Raw genomic sequence first — 21,053 nt, forward strand, 5'->3', positions numbered from 1 at the left:
CCAATGATTAAAAAGATGGACCAGAAATAGACTTTGGTCTCTCGACCGAGGTAGAAGTCCTGTCGACAGGGGATGCAGTTTGGAGATTTGACATGAAAGATCCTGACTTTGTCAAAGAGGCGCACAACATTTCAGAAAATGTTACTCCGAGAGATGATCGTTGTCGGCAGGATTTGAACCTGCGCGGCAAGAACCCAATGGATTTCTAGTCCATCGCCTTAACCACTCGGCCACAACAACACAGTTAATTGTGCTATGGACGACATTTTTGTTGGAGAGTACTTAATTTTGAGTGCCGTGCAGGAGTCCTGAGACAATGGTGGCTATTTTGCACCACAAATGTTGGTGTGGCCCCATGGTGAAGATGATGGATGAGAAATACAGTTTGGTCTGCCGATGCAGGTTGAAGTCCTGTCGACAGGGAATGGAGTTTGCCGATTTGACATAAAACATGCTGAGGCGCTTCAAAAAAAACACAACATTTTAGAAGAATTTTCTCCAGGTTGTGATCGTTTATCGGCAGGATTTGAACCTACGCGGGAAAATCCCAATGGATTTCAAGTCCATCGGCTTAACCACTCGGCCACGACAAATGATTTGATGCTTATTCGGTGACATTTTTGTAGGAGAATAATTTTGAGGGTCTCGTTTCACCCTGAGCCCGAGTCCAGAGAAAATGGCAGTTATTTTGAGGCACAAATGTTGGCGTGGCCCAATGATTAAAATGATGGACCGGAAATGCACTTTGGTCTCTCGACCGAGGTAGAAGTCCTGTCGACAGGGAATGCAGTTTGGAGATTTGACAGGAAAGATCCTGACTCTGTCAAAGAGGCGCACAACATTTCAGAAAATGTTACTCCGAGAGATGATCGTTGTCGGCAGGATTTGAACCTGCGCGGGAAGGACCCAATGGATTTCTAGTCCATCGCCTTAACCACTCGGCCACGACAACTGATTTGATGTTTATTCGGTGACATTTTTGTAGGAGAATAATTTTGAGGGTCTCGTTTCAACCTGAGCCCGAGTCCAGAGAAATTGGCAGTTATTTTGAGGCACAAATGTTGGCGTGGCCCAATGATTAAAACGATGGACCAGAAATAGACTTTGGTCTGTTGACCGAGGTAGAAGTCCTGTCGACAGGGAAATGCAGTTTGGAGATTTGACATGAAAGATCCTGACTCTGTCAAAGAGGCGCACAACATTTCAGAAAATGTTACTCCGAGAGATGATCGTTGTCGGCAGGATTTGAACCTGCGCGGCAAGAACCCAATGGATTTCTAGTCCATCGCCTTAACCACTCGGCCACAACAACACAGTTGATTTTGCTATAGACGACATTTTTGTTGGAGAGTACTTAATTTTGAGGGCCGTGCAGGAGTCCTGAGACAATGGTGGCTATTTTGCACCACAAATGTTGGTGTGGCCCCATGGTGAAGATGATAAATGAGAAATACAGTTTGGTCTGCAGACGCAGGTTGAAGTCCTGTCGACAGGGAAGGGAGTTTGGCGATTTGACATAAAACATGCTGACGCTCTTCAAAAGAAGCACAACATTTTAGAAGAATTTTCTCCAGGTGGTGATCGTTGTCGGCAGGATTTGAACCTACGCGGGAAAATCCCAATGGATTTCAAGTCCATCGCCTTAACCACTCGGCCACGACAACTGATTTGATGTTTATTCGGTGACATTTTTGTAGGAGAATAATTTTGAGGGTCTCGTTTCACCCTGAGCCAGAGTCCAGAGAAAATGGCAGTTATTTTGAGGCACAAATGTTGGCGTGGCCCAATGATTAAAATGATGGACCAGAAATGCACTTTGGTCTCTCGACCGAGGTAGAAGTCCTGTCGACAGGGAATGCAGTTTGGAGATTTGACATGAAAGATCCTGACTCTGTCAAAGAGGCGCACAACATTTCAGAAAATGTTACTCCGAGAGATGATCGTTGTCGGCAGGATTTGAACCTGCGCGGGAAGAACCCAATGGATTTCTAGTCCATCGCCTTAACCACTCGGCCACAACAACACAGTTGGTTCTGCTATAGACGACATTTTTGTTGGAGAGTACTTAATTTTGAGTGCCGTGCAGGAGTCCTGAGACAATGGTGGCTATTTTGCACCACAAATGTTGGTGTGGCCCCATGGTGAAGATGGTGGATGAGAAATACAGTTTGGTCTGCCGACGCAGGTTGAAGTCCTGTCGACAGGGAATGGAGTTTGGCAATTTGACATAAAACATGCTGACGCTCTTCAAAAGGAGCACAACATTTTAGAAGAATTTTCTCCAGGTGGTGATCGTTGTCGGCAGGATTTGAACCTACGCGTGAAAATCCCAATGGATTTCAAGTCCATCGCCTTAACCACTCGGCCACGACAACTGATTTGATGTTTATTCGGTGACATTTTTGTAGGAGAATAATTTTAAGGGTCTCGTTACACCCTGAGCCCGAGTCCACAGAAAATGGCAGTTATTTTGAGGCACAAATGTTGGTGTGGCCCAATGATTAAAATGATGGACCAGAAATAGACTTTGGTCTCTCGACCGAAGTAGAAGTCCTGTCGACAGGGAATGCAGTTTGGAGATTTGACCTGAAAGATCCTGACTCTGTCAAAGAGGCGCACAACATTTCAGAAAATGTTACTCCGAGAGATATTCGTTGTCGGCAGGATTTGAACCTGCGCGGGAAGAACCCAATGGATTTCTAGTCCATCACCTTAACCACTCGGCCACAACAACACAGTTGATTTTGCTATAGACGACATTTTTGTTAGAGAGTACTTAATTTTGAGGGCCGTGCAGGAGTCCTGAGACAATGGTGGCTATTTTGCACCACAAATGTTGGTGTGGCCCCATGGTGAAGATGATGGATGAGAAATACAGTTTGGTCTGCCGACGCAGGTTTAAGTCCTATCGACAGGGAATGGAGTTTGGCGATTTGACATAAAACATGCTGACGCTCTTCAAAAGAAGCACAACATTTTAGAAGAATTTTCTCCAGGTGGTGATCGTTGTCGGCAGGATTTGAACCTACGCGGGAAAATCCCAAAGGATATCAAGTCCATCGCCTTAACCACTCGGCCACGACAACTGATTTGATGTTTATTCTGTGACATTTTTGTAGGAGAATAATTTTAAGGGTCTCGTTACACCCTGAGCCCGAGTCCAGAGAAAATGGCAGTTATTTTGAGGCACAAATGTTGGCGTGGCCCAATGATTAAAATGATGGACCGGAAAAGCACTTTGGTCTCTCGACCGAAGTAGAAGTCCTGTCGACAGGGAATGCAGTTTGGAGATTTGACCTGAAAGATCCTGACTCTGTCAAAGAGGCGCACAACATTTCAGAAAATGTTACTCCGAGAGATATTCGTTGTCGGCAGGATTTGAACCTGCGCGGGAAGAACCCAATGGATTTCTAGTCCATCGCCTTAACCACTCGGCCACAACAACACAGTTGATTTTGCTATAGACGACATTTTTGTTAGAGAGTACTTAATCTTGAGGGCCGTGCAGGAGTCCTGAGACAATGGTGGCTATTTTGCACCACAAATGTTGGTGTGGCCCCATGGTGAAGATGATGGATGAGAAATACAGTTTGGTCTGCCGACGCAGGTTTAAGTCCTATCGACAGGGAATGGAGTTTGGCGATTTGACATAAAACATGCTGACGCTCTTCAAAAGAAGCACAACATTTTAGAAGAATTTTATCCAGGTGGTGAGCGTTGTCGGCAGGATTTGAACCTACGCGGGAAAACCCAATGGATTTCAAGTCCATCACCTTAACCACTCGGCCACGACAACTGATTTGATGTTTATTCGGTGACATTTTTGTAGGAGAATAATTTTGAGGGTCTCGTTTCACCCTGAGCCAGAGTCCAGAGAAAATGGCAGTTATTTTGAGGCACAAATGTTGGCGTGGCCCAATGATTAAAATGATGGACCAGAATTGCACTTTGCTCTCTCGACCGAGGTAGAAGTCCTGTCGACAGGGAATGCAGTTTGGAGATTTGACATGAAAGATCCTGACTCTGTCAAAGAGGTGCACAACATTTCAGAAAATGTTACTCCGAGAGATGATCGTTGTCGGCAGGATTTGAACCTGCGCGGCAAGAACCCAATGGATTTCAAGTCCATCGCCTTAACCACTCGGCCACGACAACTGATTTGATGTTTATTCGGTGACATTTTTGTAGGAGAATAATTTTGAGGGTCTCGTTTCACCCTGAGCCAGAGTCCAGAGAAAATGGCAGTTATTTTGAGGCACAAATGTTGGCGTGGCCCAATGATTAAAACGATGGACCAGAAATAGACTTTGGTCTGTCGACCGAGGTAGAAGTCCTGTCGACAGGGAATGCAGTTTGGAGATTTGACATGAAAGATCCTGACTCTGTCAAAGAGGCGCACAACATTTCAGAAAATGTTACTCCAAGAGATTATCGTTGTCGGCAGGATTTGAACCTGCGCGGCAAGAACCCAATGGATTTCTAGTCCATCGCCTTAACCACTCGGCCACAACAACACAGTTGATTTTGCTATAGACGACATTTTTGTTGGAGAGTACTTAATTTTGAGGGCCGTGCAGGAGTCCTGAGACAATGGTGGCTATTTTGCACCACAAATGTTGGTGTGGCCCCATGGTGAAGATGATAAATGAGAAATACAGTTTGGTCTGCAGACGCCGGTTGAAGTCCTGTCGACAGGGAAGGGAGTTTGGCGATTTGACATAAAACATGCTGACGCTCTTCAAAAGAAGCACAACATTTTAGAAGAATTTTCTCCAGGTGGTGATCGTTGTCGGCAGGATTTGAACCTACGCGGGAAAATCCCAATGGATTTCAAGTCCATCGCCTTAACCACTCGGCCACGACAACTGATTTGATGTTTATTCTGTGACATTTTTGTAGGAGAATAATTTTAAGGGTCTCGTTACACCCTGAGCCCGAGTCCAGAGAAAATGGCAGTTATTTTGAGGCACAAATCTTGGCGTGGCCCAATGATTAAAATGATGGACCAGAAATGCACTTTGGTCTCTCGACCGAGGTAGAAGTCCTGTCGACAGGGAATGCAGTTTGGAGATTTGACATGAAAGATCCTGACTCTGTCAAAGAGGCGCACAACATTTCAGAAAATGTTACTCCGAGAGATGATCGTTGTCGGCAGGATTTGAACCTGCGCGGGTAGAACTCAATGGATTTCTAGTCCATCGCCTTAACGACTTGGCCACAACCACACAGTTGGTTCTGCTATAGACGACATTTTTGTTGGAGAGTACTTAATTTTGAGTGCCGTGCAGGAGTCCTGAGACAATGGTGGCTATTTTGCACCACAAATGTTGGTGTGGCCCCATGGTGAAGATGGTGGATGAGAAATACAGTTTGGTCTGCCGACGCAGGTTGAAGTCCTGTCGACAGGGAATGGAGTTTGGCGATTTGACATAAAACATGCTGACGCTCTTCAAAAGGAGCACAACATTTTAGAAGAATTTTCTCCAGGTGGTGATCGTTGTCGGCAGGATTTGAACCTAAACGGGATAATCCCAATGGATTTCAAGTCCATCGCCTTAACCACTCGGCCACGACAACTGATTTGATGTTTATTCTGTGACATTTTTGTAGGAGAATAATTTTAAGGGTCTCGTTACACCCTGAGCCCGAGTCCAGAGAAAATGGCAGTTATTTTGAGGCACAAATCTTGGCGTGGCCCAATGATTAAAATGATGGACCAGAAATGCACTTTGGTCTCTCGACCGAGGTAGAAGTCCTGTCGACAGGGAATGCAGTGTGGAGATTCGAAATGAAAGATCCTGACTCTGTCAAAGAGGCGCACAACATTTCAGAAAATGTTACTCCGAGAGATATTCGTTGTCGGCAGGATTTGAACCTGCGCGGGAAGAACCCAAAGGATTTTTAGTCCATCGGCTTAACCACTCGGCCACAACAACACAGTTGATTTTGCTATAGACTACATTTTTGTTGGAGAGTACTTAATTTTGAGTGCCGTGCAGGAGTTCTGAGTCAATGGTGGCTATTTTGCACCACAAATGTTGGTGTGGCCCCATGGTGAAGATGGTGGATGAGAAATACAGTTTGGTCTGCCGACGCAGGTTGAAGTCCTGTCGACAGGGAATGGAGTTTGGCGATTTGACATAAAACATGCTGACGCTCTTCAAAAGGAGCACAACATTTTAGAAGAATTTTCTCCAGGTGGTGATCGTTGTCGGCAGGATTTGAACCTACGTGGGAAAATCCCAATGGATTTCAAGTCCATCGCCTTAACCACTCGGCCACAACAACTGATTTGATGTTTATTCGGTGACATTTTTGTAGGAGAATAATTTTGAGGGTCTCGTTTCACCCTGAGCCCGAGTCCAGAGAAATTGGCAGTTATTTTGAGGCACAAATGTTGGCGTGGCCCAATGATTAAAATGATGGACCAGAAATGCACTTTGGTCTCTCGACCGAGGTAGAAGTCCTGTCGACAGGGAATGCAGTTTGGAGATTTGACAGGAAAGATCCTGACTCTGTCAAAGAGGCGCACAACATTTCAGAAAATATTACTCCGAGAGATGATCGTTTTCGGCAGGATTTGAACCTGCGCGGGAAGAACCCAATGGATTTTTAGTCCATCGGCTTAACCACTCGGCCACAACAACACAGTTGATTTTGCTATAGACTACATTTTTGTTGGAGAGTACTTAATTTTGAGTGCCGTGCAGGAGTTCTGAGACAATGGTGGCTATTTTGCACCACAAATGTTGGTGTGGCCCCATGGTGAAGATGATGGATGAGAAATACAGTTTGGTCTGCCGACGCAGGTTGAAGTCCTGTCGACAGGGAATGGAGTTTGGCGATTTGACATAAAACAAGCTGACGCTCTTCAAAAGAAACACAACATTTTAGAATAATTTTCTCCAGGTGGTGATCGTTGTCGGCAGGATTTGAACCTACGCGGGAAAATCCCAATGGATTTCACGTCCATCGCCTTAACCACTCGGTCACGACAACTGATTTGATGTTTATTCGGTGACATTTTTGTAGGAGAATAATTTTAAGGGTCTCGTTACACCCTGAGCCCGAGTCCAGAGAAAATGGCAGTTATTTTGAGGCACCAATGTTGGTGTGGCCCCATGGTGAAGATGAAGGATGAGAAATACAGTTTGGTCTGCCGACACAGGTTGAAGTCCTGTCGACAGGGAATGCAGTTTGGCCATTTGACATAAAACATGCTGACGCTCTTCAAAAGAAGCACAACATTTTAGAAGAATTTCCTCCAGGTGGTGATCGTTGTCGGCAGGATTTGAACCTACGCGGGAAAATCCCAATGGATTTCAAGTCCATCGGCTTAACCACTCGGCCACGACAAATGATTTGATGTTTATTCGGTGACATTTTTGTAGGAGAATAATTTTAAAGGTCTCGTTACACCCTGAGCCCGAGTCCACAGAAAATGGCAGTTATTTTGAGGCACAAATGTTGGTGTGGCCCAATGATTAAAATGATGGACCAGAAATAGACTTTGGTCTCTCGACCGAAGTAGAAGTCCTGTCGACAGGGAATGCAGTTTGGAGATTTGACCTGAAAGATCCTGACTCTGTCAAAGAGGCGCACAACATTTCAGAACATGTTACTCCGAGAGATATTCGTTGTCGGCAGGATTTGAACCTGCGCGGGAAGAACCCAATGGATTTCTAGTCCATCGCCTTAACCACTCGGCCACAACAACACAGTTGATTTTGCTATAGACGACATTTTTGTTAGAGAGTCCTTAATTTTGAGGGCCGTGCAGGAGTCCTGAGACAATGGTGGCTATTTTGCACCACAAATGTTGGTGTGGCCCCATGGTGAAGATGATGGATGAGAAATACAGTTTGGTCTGCCGACGCAGGTTTAAGTCCTATCGACAGGGAATGGAGTTTGGCGATTTGACATAAAACATGCTGACGCTCTTCAAAAGAAGCACAACATTTTAGAAGAATTTTCTCCAGGTGGTGAGCGTTGTCGGCAGGATTTGAACCGACGCGGGAAAATCCCAATGGATTTCAAGTCCATCGCCTTAACCACTCGGCCACGACAACTGATTTGATGTTTATTCGGTGACATTTTTGTAGGAGAATAATTTTAAGGGTCTCGTTACACCCTGAGCCCGAGTCCAGAGAAAATGGCAGTTATTTTGAGGGACAAATGTTGGTGTCGCCCCATGGTGAAGATGATGGATGAAAAATACAGTTTGGTCTGCCGACACAGGTTGAAGTCCTGTCGACAGGGAATGCAGTTTGGCGATTTGACATAAAACATGCTGACGCTCTTCAAAAGAAGTACAACATTTTAGAAGAATTTTCTCCAGGTGGTGATCGTTGTCGGCAGGATTTGAACCTACGCGGGAAAATCCCAATGGATTTCAAGTCCATCGGCTTAACCACTCGGCCACGACAACTGATTTGATGTTTATTCGGTGACATTTTTGTAGGAGAATAATTTTAAGGGTCTCGTGACACCCTGAGCCCGAGTCCACAGAAAATGGCAGTTATTTTGAGGCACAAATGTTGGTGTGGCCCAATGATTAAAATGATGGACAAGAAACAGACTTTGGTCTCTCGACCGAGGTAGAAGTCCTGTCGACAGGGAATGCAGTGTGGAGATTCGAAATGAAAGATCCTGACTCTGTCAAAGAGGCGCACAACATTTCAGAAAATGTTACTCCGAGAGATATTCGTTGTCGGCAGGATTTGAACCTGCGCGGGAAGAACCCAAAGGATTTTTAGTCCATCGGCTTAACCACTCGGCCACAACAACACAGTTGATTTTGCTATAGACGACATTTTTGTTGGAGAGTACTTAATTTTGAGGGCCGTGCAGGAGTCCTGAGACAATGGTGGCTATTTTGCACCACAAATGTTGGTGTGGCCCCATGGTGAAGATGATGGATGAGAAATACAGTTCGGTCTGCCGACACAGGATGAAGTCCTGTCGACAGGGAAGGGAGTTTGGCGATTTGACATAAAACAAGCTGACGCTCTACAAAAGAAGCACAACATTTTAGAAGAATTTTCTCCAGGTGGTGATCGTTGTCGGCAGGATTTGAACCTACGCGGGAAAATCCCAATGGATTTCAAGTCCATCGCCTTAACCACTCGGTCACGACAACTGATTTGATGTATATTCGGTGACATTTTTGTAGGAGAATAATTTTAAGGGTCTCGTTACACCCTGAGCCCGAGTCCAGAGAAAATGGCAGTTATTTTGAGGCACCAATGTTGGTGTGGCCCCATGGTGAAGATGATGGATGAGAAATACAGTTTGGTCTGCCGACACAGGTTGAAGTCCTGTCGACAGGGAATGCAGTTTGGCGATTTGACATAAAACATGCTGACGCTCTTCAAAAGAAGCACAACATTTTAGAAGAATTTTCTCCAGGTGGTGATCGTTGTCGGCAGGATTTGAACCTACGCGGGAAAATCCCAATGGATTTCAAGTCCATCGGCTTAACCACTCGGCCACGACAACTGATTTGATGTTTATTCGGTGACATTTTTGTAGGAGAATAATTTTAAGGGTCTCGTTTCACCCTGAGCCAGAGTCCAGAGAAAATGGCAGTTATTTTGAGGCACAAATGTTGGCGTGGCCCAATGATTAAAATGATGGACCAGAAATGCACTTTGGTCTCTCGACCGAGGTAGAAGTCCTGTCGACAGGGAATGCAGTTTGGAGATTTGACATGAAAGATCCTGACTCTGTCAAAGAGGCGCACAACATTTCAGAAAATGTTACTCCGAGAGATGATCGTTGTCGGCAGGATTTGAACCTGCGCGGGAAGAACCCAATGGATTTCTAGTCCATCGCCTTAACCACTCGGCCACAAAGACACAGTTCATTTTGCTATGGACGACATTTTTGTTGGAGAGTACTTAATTTTGAGGGCCGTGCAGGAGTCCTGAGACAATGGTGGCTATTTTGCACCACAAATGTTGGTGTGGCCCCATGGTGAAGATGATGGATGAGAAATACAGTTTGGTCTGCCGACGCAGGTTGAAGTCCTGTCGACAGGGAATGGAGTTTGGCGATTTGACATAAAACATGCTGACGCTCTTCAAAAGAAGCACAACATTTTAGAAGAATTTTCTCCAGGTGGTGATCGTTGTCGGCAGGATTTGAACCTACGCGGGAAAATCCCAATGGATTTCAAGTCCATCGGCTTAACCACTCGGCCACGACAACTGATTTGATGTTTATTCGGTGACATTTTTGTAGGAGAATTATTTTAAGGGTCTCGTTTCACCCTGAGCCGGAGTCCAGAGAAAATGGCAGTTATTTTGAGGCACAAATCTTGGCGTGGCCCAATGATTAAAATGATGGACCAGAAATGCACTTTGGTCTCTCGACCGAGGTAGAAGTCCTGTCGACAGGGAATGCAGTGTGGAGATTCGACATGAAAGATTCTGACTCTGTCAAAGAGGCGGCACACAATTTCAGAAAATGTTACTCCGAGAGATATTCGTTGTCGGCAGGATTTGAACCTGCGCGGGAAGAACCCAAAGGATTTTTAGTCCATCGGCTTAACCACTCGGCCACAACAACACAGCTGATTTTGCTATAGACTACATTTTTGTTGGAGAGTACTTAATTTTGAGTGCCGTGCAGGAGTTCTGAGACAATGGTGGCTATTTTGCACCACAAATGTTGGTGTGGCCCCATGGTGAAAGTGATGGATGAGAAATACAGTTTGGTCTGCCGACGCAGGTTGAAGTCCTGTCGACAGGGAAGGGAGTTTGGCGATTTGACATAAAACATGCTGACGCTCTTCAAAAGAAGCACAACATTTTAGAAGAATTTTCTCCAGGTGGTGATCGTTGTCGGCAGGATTTGAACCTACGCGGGAAAATCCCAATGGATTTCAAGTCCATCGCCTTAACCACTCGGCCACGACAAGTGATTTGATGTTTATTCAGTGACATTTTTGTAGGAGAATAATTTTGAGGGTCTCGTTTCACCCTGAGCCCGAGTCCAGAGAAAATGGCAGTTATTTTGAGGCACAAATCTTGGCGTGGCCCAATGATTAAAATGATGGACCAGAAATGCACTTTGGTCTCTCGACCGAGGTAGAAGTCCTGTCGACAGGGAATGCAGTGTGGAGATTCGACATGAAAGATCCTGACTCTGTCAAAGAGGCGCACAACATTTCAGAAAATGTTACTCCGAGAGATATTCGTTGTCGGCAGGATTTGAACCTGCGCGGAAAGAACCCAAAGGATTTTTAGTCCATCGGCTTAACCACTCGGCCACAACAACACAGTTGATTTTGCTATAGACGACATTTTTGTTGGAGAGTACTTAATTTTGAGTGCCGTGCAGGAGTTCTGAGACAATGGTGGCTATTTTGCACCACAAATGTTGGTGTGGCCCCATGGTGAAGATGATGGATGAGAAATACAGTTTGGTCTGCCGACGCAGGTTGAAGTCCTGTCGACAGGGAAGGGAGTTTGGCGATTTGACATAAAACATGCTGACGCTCTTCAAAAGAAGCACATTTTAGAAGAATTTTCTCCAGGTGGTGATCGTTGTCGGCAGGATTTGAACCTACGCGGGAAAATCCCAATGGATTTCAAGTCCATCGCCTTAACCACTCGGCCACGACAACTGATTTGATGTTTATTCGGTGACATTTTTGTAGGAGAATAATTTTGAGGGTCTCGTTTCACCCTGAGCCCGAGTCCAGAGAAAATGGCAGTTATTTTGAGGCACAAATGTTGGCGTGGCCCAATGATTAAAATGATGGACCGGAAATGCACTTTGGTCTCTCGACCGAGGTAGAAGTCCTGTCGACAGGGAATGCAGTTTGGAGATTTGACAGGAAAGATCCGGACTCTGTCAAAGAGGCGCACAACATTTCAGAAAATGTTACTCCGAGAGATGATCGTTGTCGGCAGGATTTGAACCTGCGCGGGAAGAACCCAATGGATTTCTAGTCCATCGCCTTAACCACTCGGCCACGACAACTGATTTGATGTTTATTCGGTGACATTTTTGTAGGAGAATAATTTTGAGGGTCTCGTTTCACCCTGAGCCAGAGTCCAGAGAAAATGGCAGTTATTTTGAGGCACAAATGTTGGCGTGGCCCAATGATTAAAATGATGGACCAGAAATGCACTTTGGTCTCTCGACCGAGGTAGAAGTCCTGTCGACAGGGAATGCAGTTTGGAGATTTGACATGAAAGATCCTGACTCTGTCAAAGAGGCGCACAACATTTCAGAAAATGTTACTCCGAGAGATGATCGTTGTCGGCAGGATTTGAACCTGCGCGGGAAGAACCCAATGGATTTCTAGTCCATCGCCTTAACCACTCGGCCACAACAACACAGTTGGTTCTGCTATAGACGACATTTTTGTTGGAGAGTACTTAATTTTGAGTGCCGTGCAGGAGTCCTGAGACAATGGTGGCTATTTTGCACCACAAATGTTGGTGTGGCCCCATGGTGAAGATGGTGGATGAGAAATACAGTTTGGTCTGCCGACGCAGGTTGAAGTCCTGTCGACAGGGAATGGAGTTTGGCAATTTGACATAAAACATGCTGACGCTCTTCAAAAGGAGCACAACATTTTAGAAGAATTTTCTCCAGGTGGTGATCGTTGTCGGCAGGATTTGAACCTACGCGTGAAAATCCCAATGGATTTCAAGTCCATCGCCTTAACCACTCGGCCACGACAACTGATTTGATGTTTATTCGGTGACATTTTTGTAGGAGAATAATTTTAAGGGTCTCGTTACACCCTGAGCCCGAGTCCACAGAAAATGGCAGTTATTTTGAGGCACAAATGTTGGTGTGGCCCAATGATTAAAATGATGGACCAGAAATAGACTTTGGTCTCTCGACCGAAGTAGAAGTCCTGTCGACAGGGAATGCAGTTTGGAGATTTGACCTGAAAGATCCTGACTCTGTCAAAGAGGCGCACAACATTTCAGAAAATGTTACTCCAAGAGATATTCGTTGTCGGCAGGATTTGAACCTGCGCGGGAAGAACCCAATGGATTTCTAGTCCATCGCCTTAACCACTCGGCCACAACAACACAGTTGATTTTGCTATAGACGACATTTTTGTTAGAGAGTACTTAATTTTGAGGGCCGTGCAGGAGTCCTGAGACAATGGTGGCTATTTTGCACCACAAATGTTGGTGTGGCCCCATGGTGAAGATGATGGATGAGAAATACAGTTTGGTCTGCCGACGCAGGTTTAAGTCCTATCGACAGGGAATGGAGTTTGGCGATTTGACATAAAACATGCTGACGCTCTTCAAAAGAAGCACAACATTTTAGAAGAATTTTCTCCAGGTGGTGATCGTTGTCGGCAGGATTTGAACCTATGCGGGAAAATCCCAATGGATATCAAGTCCATCGCCTTAATCACTCGGCCACGACAACTGATTTGATGTTTATTCGGTGACATTTTTGTAGGAGAATAATTTTGAGGGTCTCGTTTCACCCTGAGCCAGAGTCCAGAGAAAATGGCAGTTATTTTGAGGCACAAATGTTGGCGTGGCCCAATGATTAAAATGATGGACCAGAATTGCACTTTGCTCTCTCGACCGAGGTAGAAGTCCTGTCGACAGGGAATGCAGTTTGGAGATTTGACAGGAAAGATCCTGACTCTGTCAAAGACGCGCACAACATTTCAGAAAATGTTACTCCGAGAGATGATCGTTGTCGGCAGGATTTGAACCTGCGCGGGAAGAACCCAATGGATTTCTAGTCCATCGCCTTAACCACTCGGCCACAACAACACAGTTGATTCTGCTATAGACGACATTTTTGTTGGAGAGTAATTAATTTTGAGTGCCGTGCAGGAGTCCTGAGACAATGGTGGCTATTTTGCACCACAAATGTTGGTGTGGCCCCATGGTGAAGATGATGGATGAGAAATACAGTTTGGTCTGCCGACGCAGGTTGAAGTCCTGTCGACAGGGAAGGGAGTTTGGCGATTTGACATAAAACAAGCTGACGCTCTACAAAAGAAGCACAACATTTTAGAATAATTTTCTCCAGGTGGTGATCGTTGTCGGCAGGATTTGAACCTACGCGGGAAAATCCCAATGGATTTCAAGTCCATCGCCTTAACCACTCGGCCACGACGACTGATTTGATGTTTATTCGGTGACATTTTTGTAGGAGAATAATTTTGAGGGTCTCGTTTCAACCTGAGCCCGAGTCCAGAGAAATTGGCAGTTATTTTGAGGCACAAATGTTGGCGTGGCCCAATGATTAAAATGATGGACCAGAAATGCACTTTGGTCTCTCGACCGAGGTAGAAGTCCTGTCGACAGGGAATGCAGTTTGGAGATTTGACATGAAAGATCCTGACTCTGTCAAAGAGGTGCACAACATTTCAGAAAATGTTACTCCGAGAGATGATCGTTGTCGGCAGGATTTGAACCTGCGCGGCAAGAACCCAATGGATTTCAAGTCCATCGCCTTAACCACTCGGCCACGACAACTGATTTGATGTTTATTCGGTGACATTTTTGTAGGAGAATAATTTTGAGGGTCTCGTTTCACCCTGAGCCAGAGTCCAGAGAAAATGGCAGTTATTTTGAGGCACAAATGTTGGCGTGGCTCAATGATTAAAATGATGGACCAGAAATGCACTTTGGTCTCTCGACCGAGGTAGAAGTCCTGTCGACAGGGAATGCAGTTTGGAGATTTGACAGGAAAGATCCTGACTCTGTCAAAGAGGCGCAAAACATTTCAGAAAATGTTACTCAGAGAGATGATCGTTGTCGGCAGGATTTGAACCTGCGCGGGAAGAACCCAATGGATTTCTAGTCCATCGGCTTAACCACTCGGCCACAACAACACAGTTGATTTTGCTATAGACTACATTTTTGTTGGAGAGTACTTAATTTTGAGTGCCGTGCAGGAGTTCTGAGACAATGGTGGCTATTTTGCACCACAAATGTTGGTGTGGCCCCATGGTGAAGATGATGGATGAGAAATACAGTTTGGTCTGCCGACGCAGGTTGAAGTCCTGTCGACAGGGAAGGGAGTTTGGCGATTTGACATAAAACATGCTGACGCTCTTCAAAAGAAGCACATTTTAGAAGAATTTTCTCCAGGTGGTGATCGTTGTCGGCAGGATTTGAACCTATGCGGGAAAATCCCAATGGATTTCAAGTCCATCGCCTTAACCACTCGGCCACGACAACTGATTTGATGTTTATTCGGTGACATTTTTGTAGGAGAATAATTTTGAGGGTCTCGTTTCACCCTGAGCCGGAGTCCAGAGAAAATGGCAGTTATTTTGAGGCACAAATGTTGGCGTGGCCCAATGATTAAAATGATGGACCGGAAAAGCACTTTGGTCTCTCGACCGAGGTAGAAGTCCTGTCGACAGGGAATGCAGTTTGGAGATTTGACAGGAAAGATCCTGACTCTGTCAAAGAGGCGCACAACATTTCAGAAAATGTTACTCCGAGAGATGATCGTTGTCGGCAGGATTTGAACCTGCGCGGGAAGAACCAAATGGACTTCTAGTCCATCGCCTTAACCACTCGGCCACAACAACACAGTTGATTCTGCTATAGACGACATTTTTGTTGGAGAGTACTTAATTTTGAGGGCCGTGCAGGAGTCCTGAGACAATGGTGGCTATTTTGCACCACAAATGTTGGTGTGGCCCCATGGTGAAGATGATGGATGAGAAATACAGTTCGGTCTGCCGACACAGGTTGAAGTCCTGTCGACAGGGAAGGGAGTTTGGCGATTTGACATAAAACATGCTGACGCTCTTCAAAAGAAGCACAACATTTTAGAAGAATTTTCTCCAGGTGGTGATCGGTGTCAGCAGGATTTGAACCTACGCGGGAAAATCCCAATGGATTTCAAGTCCATCGCCTTAACCACTCGGCCACGACAACTGATTTGATGTTTATTCTGTGACATTTTTGTTCGAGAATAATTTTAAGGGTCTACACCCTGAGCCCGAGTCCAGAGAAAATGGCAGTTATTTTGAGGCACAAATGTTGGCGTGGCCCAATGATTAAAAAGATGGACCAGAAATAGACTTTGGTCTCTCGACCGAGGTAGAAGTCCTGTCGACAGGGGATGCAGTTTGGAGATTTGACATGAAAGATCCTGACTTTGTCAAAGAGGCGCACAACATTTCAGAAAATGTTACTCCGAGAGATGATCGTTGTCGGCAGGATTTGAACCTGCGCGGCAAGAACCCAATGGATTTCTAGTCCATCGCCTTAACCACTCGGCCACAACAACACAGTTAATTGTGCTATGGACGACATTTTTGTTGGAGAGTACTTAATTTTGAGTGCCGTGCAGGAGTCCTGAGACAATGGTGGCTATTTTGCACCACAAATGTTGGTGTGGCCCCATGGTGAAGATGATGGATGAGAAATACAGTTTGGTCTGCCGATGCAGGTTGAAGTCCTGTCGACAGGGAATGGAGTTTGCCGATTTGACATAAAACATGCTGAGGCGCTTCAAAAAAAACACAACATTTTAGAAGAATTTTCTCCAGGTTGTGATCGCTTATCGGCAGGATTTGAACCTACGCGGGAAAATCCCAATGGATTTCAAGTCCATCGGCTTAACCACTCGGCCACGACAAATGATTTGATGCTTATTCGGTGACATTTTTGTAGGAGAATAATTTTGAGGGTCTCGTTTCACCCTGAGCCCGAGTCCAGAGAAAATGGCAGTTATTTTGAGGCACAAATGTTGGCGTGGCCCAATGATTAAAATGATGGACCGGAAATGCACTTTGGTCTCTCGACCGAGGTAGAAGTCCTGTCGACAGGGAATGCAGTTTGGAGATTTGACAGGAAAGATCCTGACTCTGTCAAAGAGGCGCACAACATTTCAGAAAATGTTACTCCGAGAGATGATCGTTGTCGGCAGGATTTGAACCTGCGCGGGAAGGACCCAATGGATTTCTAGTCCATCGCCTTAACCACTCGGCCACGACAACTGATTTGATGTTTATTCGGTGACATTTTTGTAGGAGAATAATTTTGAGGGTCTCGTTTCAACCTGAGCCCGAGTCCAGAGAAATTGGCAGTTATTTTGAGGCACAAATGTTGGCGTGGCCCAATGATTAAAACGATGGACCAGAAATAGACTTTGGTCTGTTGACCGAGGTAGAAGTCCTGTCGACAGGGAAATGCAGTTTGGAGATTTGACATGAAAGATCCTGACTCTGTCAAAGAGGCGCACAACATTTCAGAAAATGTTACTCCGAGAGATGATCGTTGTCGGCAGGATTTGAACCTGCGCGGCAAGAACCCAATGGATTTCTAGTCCATCGCCTTAACCACTCGGCCACAACAACACAGTTGATTTTGCTATAGACGACATTTTTGTTGGAGAGTACTTAATTTTGAGGGCCGTGCAGGAGTCCTGAGACAATGGTGGCTATTTTGCACCACAAATGTTGGTGTGGCCCCATGGTGAAGATGATAAATGAGAAATACAGTTTGGTCTGCAGACGCAGGTTGAAGTCCTGTCGACAGGGAAGGGAGTTTGGCGATTTGACATAAAACATGCTGACGCTCTTCAAAAGAAGCACAACATTTTAGAAGAATTTTCTCCAGGTGGTGATCGTTGTCGGCAGGATTTGAACCTACGCGGGAAAATCCCAATGGATTTCAAGTCCATCGCCTTAACCACTCGGCCACGACAACTGATTTGATGTTTATTCGGTGACATTTTTGTAGGAGAATAATTTTGAGGGTCTCGTTTCACCCTGAGCCAGAGTCCAGAGAAAATGGCAGTTATTTTGAGGCACAAATGTTGGCGTGGCCCAATGATTAAAATGATGGACCAGAAATGCACTTTGGTCTCTCGACCGAGGTAGAAGTCCTGTCGACAGGGAATGCAGTTTGGAGATTTGACATGAAAGATCCTGACTCTGTCAAAGAGGCGCACAACATTTCAGAAAATGTTACTCCGAGAGATGATCGTTGTCGGCAGGATTTGAACCTGCGCGGGAAGAACCCAATGGATTTCTAGTCCATCGCCTTAACCACTCGGCCACAACAACACAGTTGGTTCTGCTATAGACGACATTTTTGTTGGAGAGTACTTAATTTTGAGTGCCGTGCAGGAGTCCTGAGACAATGGTGGCTATTTTGCACCACAAATGTTGGTGTGGCCCCATGGTGAAGATGGTGGATGAGAAATACAGTTTGGTCTGCCGACGCAGGTTGAAGTCCTGTCGACAGGGAATGGAGTTTGGCAATTTGACATAAAACATGCTGACGCTCTTCAAAAGGAGCACAACATTTTAGAAGAATTTTCTCCAGGTGGTGATCGTTGTCGGCAGGATTTGAACCTACGCGTGAAAATCCCAATGGATTTCAAGTCCATCGCCTTAACCACTCGGCCACGACAACTGATTTGATGTTTATTCGGTGACATTTTTGTAGGAGAATAATTTTAAGGGTCTCGTTACACCCTGAGCCCGAGTCCACAGAAAATGGCAGTTATTTTGAGGCACAAATGTTGGTGTGGCCCAATGATTAAAATGATGGACCAGAAATAGACTTTGGTCTCTCGACCGAAGTAGAAGTCCTGTCGACAGGGAATGCAGTTTGGAGATTTGACCTGAAAGATCCTGACTCTGTCAAAGAGGCGCACAACATTTCAGAAAATGTTACTCCGAGAGATATTCGTTGTCGGCAGGATTTGAACCTGCGCGGGAAGAACCCAATGGATTTCTAGTCCATCACCTTAACCACTCGGCCACAACAACACAGTTGATTTTGCTATAGACGACATTTTTGTTAGAGAGTACTTAATTTTGAGGGCCGTGCAGGAGTCCTGAGACAATGGTGGCTATTTTGCACCACAAATGTTGGTGTGGCCCCATGGTGAAGATGATGGATGAGAAATACAGTTTGGTCTGCCGACGCAGGTTTAAGTCCTATCGACAGGGAATGGAGTTTGGCGATTTGACATAAAACATGCTGACGCTCTTCAAAAGAAGCACAACATTTTAGAAGAATTTTCTCCAGGTGGTGATCGTTGTCGGCAGGATTTGAACCTACGCGGGAAAATCCCAAAGGATATCAAGTCCATCGCCTTAACCACTCGGCCACGACAACTGATTTGATGTTTATTCTGTGACATTTTTGTAGGAGAATAATTTTAAGGGTCGTTACACCCTGAGCCCGAGTCCAGAGAAAATGGCAGTTATTTTGAGGCACAAATGTTGGCGTGGCCCAATGATTAAAATGATGGACCGGAAAAGCACTTTGGTCTCTCGACCGAAGTAGAAGTCCTGTCGACAGGGAATGCAGTTTGGAGATTTGACCTGAAAGATCCTGACTCTGTCAAAGAGGCGCACAACATTTCAGAAAATGTTACTCCGAGAGATATTCGTTGTCGGCAGGATTTGAACCTGCGCGGGAAGAACCCAATGGATTTCTAGTCCATCACCTTAACCACTCGGCCACAACAACACAGTTGATTTTGCTATAGACGACATTTTTGTTAGAGAGTACTTAATTTTGAGGGCCGTGCAGGAGTCCTGAGACAATGGTGGCTATTTTGCACCACAAATGTTGGTGTGGCCCCATGGTGAAGATGATGGATGAGAAATACAGTTTGGTCTGCCGACGCAGGTTTAAGTCCTATCGACAGGGAATGGAGTTTGGCGATTTGACATAAAACATGCTGACGCTCTTCAAAAGAAGCACAACATTTTAGAAGAATTTTCTCCAGGTGGTGATCGTTGTCGGCAGGATTTGAACCTACGCGGGAAAATCCCAAAGGATATCAAGTCCATCGCCTTAACCACTCGGCCACGACAACTGATTTGATGTTTATTCTGTGACATTTTTGTAGGAGAATAATTTTAAGGGTCGTTACACCCTGAGCCCGAGTCCAGAGAAAATGGCAGTTATTTTGAGGCACAAATGTTGGCGTGGCCCAATGATTAAAATGATGGACCGGAAAAGCACTTTGGTCTCTCGACCGAAGTAGAAGTCCTGTCGACAGGGAATGCAGTTTGGAGATTTGACCTGAAAGATCCTGACTCTGTCAAAGAGGCGCACAACATTTCAGAAAATGTTACTCCGAGAGATATTCGTTGTCGGCAGGATTTGAACCTGCGCGGGAAGAACCCAATGGATTTCTAGTCCATCGCCTTAACCACTCGGCCACAACAACACAGTTGATTTTGCTATAGACGACATTTTTGTTAGAGAGTACTTAATCTTGAGGGCCGTGCAGGAGTCCTGAGACAATGGTGGCTATTTTGCACCACAAATGTTGGTGTGGCCCCATGGTGAAGATGATGGATGAGAAATACAGTTTGGTCTGCCTACGCAGGTTTAAGTCCTATCGACAGGGAATGGAGTTTGGCGATTTGACATAAAACATGCTGACGCTCTTCAAAAGAAGCACAACATTTTAGAAGAATTTTATCCAGGTGGTGAGCGTTGTCGGCAGGATTTGAACCTACGCGGGAAAACCCAATGGATTTCAAGTCCATCACCTTAACCACTCGGCCACGACAACTGATTTGATGTTTATTCGGTGACATTTTTGTAGGAGAATAATTTTAAGGGTCTCGTTACACCCTGAGCCCGAGTCCAGAGAAAATGGCAGTTATTTTGAGGCACAAATGTTGGTGTGGCCCCATGGTGAAGATGATGGATGAGAAATACAGTTTGGTCTGCCGACGCAGGTTGAAGTCCTGTCGACAGGGAATGGAGTTTGGCGATTTGACATAAAACATGCTGACGCTCTTCAAAAGAAGCACAACATTTTAGAAGAATTTTCTCCAGGTGGTGATCGTTGTCGGCAGGATTTGAACCTACGCGGGAAAATCCCAATGGATTTCAAGTCCATCGGCTTAACCACTCGGCCACGACAACTGATTTGATGTTTATTCGGTGACATTTTTGTAGGAGAATTATTTTAAGGGTCTCGTTTCACCCTGAGCCCGAGTCCAGAGAAAATGGCAGTTATTTTGAGGCACAAATCTTGGCGTGGCCCAATGATTAAAATGATGGACCAGAAATGCACTTTGGTCTCTCGACCGAGGTAGAAGT

General features: G+C 45.3%; 47 non-coding genes across 47 annotated transcripts; all 47 read right to left on the reverse strand.

Moving 5' to 3' along the window:
• Positions 1-158: 158 nt before the first annotated feature.
• trnas-aga (transfer RNA serine (anticodon AGA)) lies at positions 159-240 on the reverse strand. The gene has a single exon. It is a non-coding gene; the product is annotated as a tRNA-Ser (tRNA).
• Positions 241-870: 630 nt separating this feature from the next.
• trnas-aga (transfer RNA serine (anticodon AGA)) lies at positions 871-952 on the reverse strand. The gene has a single exon. It is a non-coding gene; the product is annotated as a tRNA-Ser (tRNA).
• Positions 953-1,230: 278 nt separating this feature from the next.
• Positions 1,231-1,312, reverse strand: trnas-aga (transfer RNA serine (anticodon AGA)). The gene has a single exon. It is a non-coding gene; the product is annotated as a tRNA-Ser (tRNA).
• A 270-nt stretch (positions 1,313-1,582) lies between these two features.
• trnas-uga (transfer RNA serine (anticodon UGA)) lies at positions 1,583-1,664 on the reverse strand. The gene has a single exon. It is a non-coding gene; the product is annotated as a tRNA-Ser (tRNA).
• Positions 1,665-1,941: 277 nt separating this feature from the next.
• On the reverse strand, positions 1,942-2,023 carry trnas-aga (transfer RNA serine (anticodon AGA)). Its single transcript has one exon. It is a non-coding gene; the product is annotated as a tRNA-Ser (tRNA).
• Positions 2,024-2,293: 270 nt separating this feature from the next.
• Positions 2,294-2,375, reverse strand: trnas-uga (transfer RNA serine (anticodon UGA)). The gene has a single exon. It is a non-coding gene; the product is annotated as a tRNA-Ser (tRNA).
• Positions 2,376-2,652: 277 nt separating this feature from the next.
• Positions 2,653-2,734, reverse strand: trnas-aga (transfer RNA serine (anticodon AGA)). Its single transcript has one exon. It is a non-coding gene; the product is annotated as a tRNA-Ser (tRNA).
• Positions 2,735-3,363: 629 nt separating this feature from the next.
• trnas-aga (transfer RNA serine (anticodon AGA)) lies at positions 3,364-3,445 on the reverse strand. Its single transcript has one exon. It is a non-coding gene; the product is annotated as a tRNA-Ser (tRNA).
• Positions 3,446-3,715: 270 nt separating this feature from the next.
• On the reverse strand, positions 3,716-3,796 carry trnas-uga (transfer RNA serine (anticodon UGA)). Its single transcript has one exon. It is a non-coding gene; the product is annotated as a tRNA-Ser (tRNA).
• Positions 3,797-4,073: 277 nt separating this feature from the next.
• trnas-uga (transfer RNA serine (anticodon UGA)) lies at positions 4,074-4,155 on the reverse strand. Its single transcript has one exon. It is a non-coding gene; the product is annotated as a tRNA-Ser (tRNA).
• A 277-nt stretch (positions 4,156-4,432) lies between these two features.
• On the reverse strand, positions 4,433-4,514 carry trnas-aga (transfer RNA serine (anticodon AGA)). The gene has a single exon. It is a non-coding gene; the product is annotated as a tRNA-Ser (tRNA).
• A 270-nt stretch (positions 4,515-4,784) lies between these two features.
• On the reverse strand, positions 4,785-4,866 carry trnas-uga (transfer RNA serine (anticodon UGA)). Its single transcript has one exon. It is a non-coding gene; the product is annotated as a tRNA-Ser (tRNA).
• Positions 4,867-5,854: 988 nt separating this feature from the next.
• Positions 5,855-5,936, reverse strand: trnaf-aaa (transfer RNA phenylalanine (anticodon AAA)). The gene has a single exon. It is a non-coding gene; the product is annotated as a tRNA-Phe (tRNA).
• A 270-nt stretch (positions 5,937-6,206) lies between these two features.
• Positions 6,207-6,288, reverse strand: trnas-uga (transfer RNA serine (anticodon UGA)). The gene has a single exon. It is a non-coding gene; the product is annotated as a tRNA-Ser (tRNA).
• Positions 6,289-6,565: 277 nt separating this feature from the next.
• On the reverse strand, positions 6,566-6,647 carry trnaf-aaa (transfer RNA phenylalanine (anticodon AAA)). The gene has a single exon. It is a non-coding gene; the product is annotated as a tRNA-Phe (tRNA).
• Positions 6,648-7,635: 988 nt separating this feature from the next.
• On the reverse strand, positions 7,636-7,717 carry trnas-aga (transfer RNA serine (anticodon AGA)). The gene has a single exon. It is a non-coding gene; the product is annotated as a tRNA-Ser (tRNA).
• Positions 7,718-7,987: 270 nt separating this feature from the next.
• Positions 7,988-8,069, reverse strand: trnas-uga (transfer RNA serine (anticodon UGA)). The gene has a single exon. It is a non-coding gene; the product is annotated as a tRNA-Ser (tRNA).
• Positions 8,070-8,346: 277 nt separating this feature from the next.
• On the reverse strand, positions 8,347-8,428 carry trnas-uga (transfer RNA serine (anticodon UGA)). The gene has a single exon. It is a non-coding gene; the product is annotated as a tRNA-Ser (tRNA).
• A 277-nt stretch (positions 8,429-8,705) lies between these two features.
• trnaf-aaa (transfer RNA phenylalanine (anticodon AAA)) lies at positions 8,706-8,787 on the reverse strand. Its single transcript has one exon. It is a non-coding gene; the product is annotated as a tRNA-Phe (tRNA).
• Positions 8,788-9,057: 270 nt separating this feature from the next.
• Positions 9,058-9,139, reverse strand: trnas-uga (transfer RNA serine (anticodon UGA)). The gene has a single exon. It is a non-coding gene; the product is annotated as a tRNA-Ser (tRNA).
• A 277-nt stretch (positions 9,140-9,416) lies between these two features.
• On the reverse strand, positions 9,417-9,498 carry trnas-uga (transfer RNA serine (anticodon UGA)). Its single transcript has one exon. It is a non-coding gene; the product is annotated as a tRNA-Ser (tRNA).
• Positions 9,499-10,127: 629 nt separating this feature from the next.
• On the reverse strand, positions 10,128-10,209 carry trnas-uga (transfer RNA serine (anticodon UGA)). The gene has a single exon. It is a non-coding gene; the product is annotated as a tRNA-Ser (tRNA).
• A 278-nt stretch (positions 10,210-10,487) lies between these two features.
• Positions 10,488-10,569, reverse strand: trnaf-aaa (transfer RNA phenylalanine (anticodon AAA)). Its single transcript has one exon. It is a non-coding gene; the product is annotated as a tRNA-Phe (tRNA).
• Positions 10,570-10,839: 270 nt separating this feature from the next.
• On the reverse strand, positions 10,840-10,921 carry trnas-uga (transfer RNA serine (anticodon UGA)). The gene has a single exon. It is a non-coding gene; the product is annotated as a tRNA-Ser (tRNA).
• A 277-nt stretch (positions 10,922-11,198) lies between these two features.
• trnaf-aaa (transfer RNA phenylalanine (anticodon AAA)) lies at positions 11,199-11,280 on the reverse strand. The gene has a single exon. It is a non-coding gene; the product is annotated as a tRNA-Phe (tRNA).
• A 267-nt stretch (positions 11,281-11,547) lies between these two features.
• trnas-uga (transfer RNA serine (anticodon UGA)) lies at positions 11,548-11,629 on the reverse strand. The gene has a single exon. It is a non-coding gene; the product is annotated as a tRNA-Ser (tRNA).
• Positions 11,630-11,906: 277 nt separating this feature from the next.
• trnas-aga (transfer RNA serine (anticodon AGA)) lies at positions 11,907-11,988 on the reverse strand. The gene has a single exon. It is a non-coding gene; the product is annotated as a tRNA-Ser (tRNA).
• Positions 11,989-12,265: 277 nt separating this feature from the next.
• Positions 12,266-12,347, reverse strand: trnas-aga (transfer RNA serine (anticodon AGA)). The gene has a single exon. It is a non-coding gene; the product is annotated as a tRNA-Ser (tRNA).
• A 270-nt stretch (positions 12,348-12,617) lies between these two features.
• Positions 12,618-12,699, reverse strand: trnas-uga (transfer RNA serine (anticodon UGA)). The gene has a single exon. It is a non-coding gene; the product is annotated as a tRNA-Ser (tRNA).
• Positions 12,700-12,976: 277 nt separating this feature from the next.
• trnas-aga (transfer RNA serine (anticodon AGA)) lies at positions 12,977-13,058 on the reverse strand. The gene has a single exon. It is a non-coding gene; the product is annotated as a tRNA-Ser (tRNA).
• A 629-nt stretch (positions 13,059-13,687) lies between these two features.
• On the reverse strand, positions 13,688-13,769 carry trnas-aga (transfer RNA serine (anticodon AGA)). Its single transcript has one exon. It is a non-coding gene; the product is annotated as a tRNA-Ser (tRNA).
• A 270-nt stretch (positions 13,770-14,039) lies between these two features.
• On the reverse strand, positions 14,040-14,121 carry trnas-uga (transfer RNA serine (anticodon UGA)). Its single transcript has one exon. It is a non-coding gene; the product is annotated as a tRNA-Ser (tRNA).
• Positions 14,122-14,398: 277 nt separating this feature from the next.
• trnas-uga (transfer RNA serine (anticodon UGA)) lies at positions 14,399-14,480 on the reverse strand. Its single transcript has one exon. It is a non-coding gene; the product is annotated as a tRNA-Ser (tRNA).
• A 277-nt stretch (positions 14,481-14,757) lies between these two features.
• trnas-aga (transfer RNA serine (anticodon AGA)) lies at positions 14,758-14,839 on the reverse strand. The gene has a single exon. It is a non-coding gene; the product is annotated as a tRNA-Ser (tRNA).
• A 267-nt stretch (positions 14,840-15,106) lies between these two features.
• On the reverse strand, positions 15,107-15,188 carry trnas-uga (transfer RNA serine (anticodon UGA)). The gene has a single exon. It is a non-coding gene; the product is annotated as a tRNA-Ser (tRNA).
• A 629-nt stretch (positions 15,189-15,817) lies between these two features.
• Positions 15,818-15,899, reverse strand: trnas-uga (transfer RNA serine (anticodon UGA)). The gene has a single exon. It is a non-coding gene; the product is annotated as a tRNA-Ser (tRNA).
• Positions 15,900-16,172: 273 nt separating this feature from the next.
• trnas-aga (transfer RNA serine (anticodon AGA)) lies at positions 16,173-16,254 on the reverse strand. Its single transcript has one exon. It is a non-coding gene; the product is annotated as a tRNA-Ser (tRNA).
• A 630-nt stretch (positions 16,255-16,884) lies between these two features.
• Positions 16,885-16,966, reverse strand: trnas-aga (transfer RNA serine (anticodon AGA)). Its single transcript has one exon. It is a non-coding gene; the product is annotated as a tRNA-Ser (tRNA).
• Positions 16,967-17,244: 278 nt separating this feature from the next.
• Positions 17,245-17,326, reverse strand: trnas-aga (transfer RNA serine (anticodon AGA)). Its single transcript has one exon. It is a non-coding gene; the product is annotated as a tRNA-Ser (tRNA).
• A 270-nt stretch (positions 17,327-17,596) lies between these two features.
• On the reverse strand, positions 17,597-17,678 carry trnas-uga (transfer RNA serine (anticodon UGA)). Its single transcript has one exon. It is a non-coding gene; the product is annotated as a tRNA-Ser (tRNA).
• A 277-nt stretch (positions 17,679-17,955) lies between these two features.
• On the reverse strand, positions 17,956-18,037 carry trnas-aga (transfer RNA serine (anticodon AGA)). Its single transcript has one exon. It is a non-coding gene; the product is annotated as a tRNA-Ser (tRNA).
• Positions 18,038-18,307: 270 nt separating this feature from the next.
• trnas-uga (transfer RNA serine (anticodon UGA)) lies at positions 18,308-18,389 on the reverse strand. The gene has a single exon. It is a non-coding gene; the product is annotated as a tRNA-Ser (tRNA).
• A 277-nt stretch (positions 18,390-18,666) lies between these two features.
• trnas-aga (transfer RNA serine (anticodon AGA)) lies at positions 18,667-18,748 on the reverse strand. Its single transcript has one exon. It is a non-coding gene; the product is annotated as a tRNA-Ser (tRNA).
• A 627-nt stretch (positions 18,749-19,375) lies between these two features.
• Positions 19,376-19,457, reverse strand: trnas-aga (transfer RNA serine (anticodon AGA)). The gene has a single exon. It is a non-coding gene; the product is annotated as a tRNA-Ser (tRNA).
• A 627-nt stretch (positions 19,458-20,084) lies between these two features.
• Positions 20,085-20,166, reverse strand: trnas-aga (transfer RNA serine (anticodon AGA)). The gene has a single exon. It is a non-coding gene; the product is annotated as a tRNA-Ser (tRNA).
• Positions 20,167-20,436: 270 nt separating this feature from the next.
• On the reverse strand, positions 20,437-20,517 carry trnas-uga (transfer RNA serine (anticodon UGA)). The gene has a single exon. It is a non-coding gene; the product is annotated as a tRNA-Ser (tRNA).
• A 277-nt stretch (positions 20,518-20,794) lies between these two features.
• trnas-uga (transfer RNA serine (anticodon UGA)) lies at positions 20,795-20,876 on the reverse strand. Its single transcript has one exon. It is a non-coding gene; the product is annotated as a tRNA-Ser (tRNA).
• Between the last annotated feature and the right edge of the window lie 177 nt (positions 20,877-21,053).

Source organism: Hippocampus guttulatus, chromosome 14, assembly GCF_054856545.1.
Source record: "Hippocampus guttulatus isolate MCC_2025c chromosome 14, RoL_Hgut_1.0, whole genome shotgun sequence".
Taxonomy (NCBI): domain Eukaryota; kingdom Metazoa; phylum Chordata; class Actinopteri; order Syngnathiformes; family Syngnathidae; genus Hippocampus; species Hippocampus guttulatus.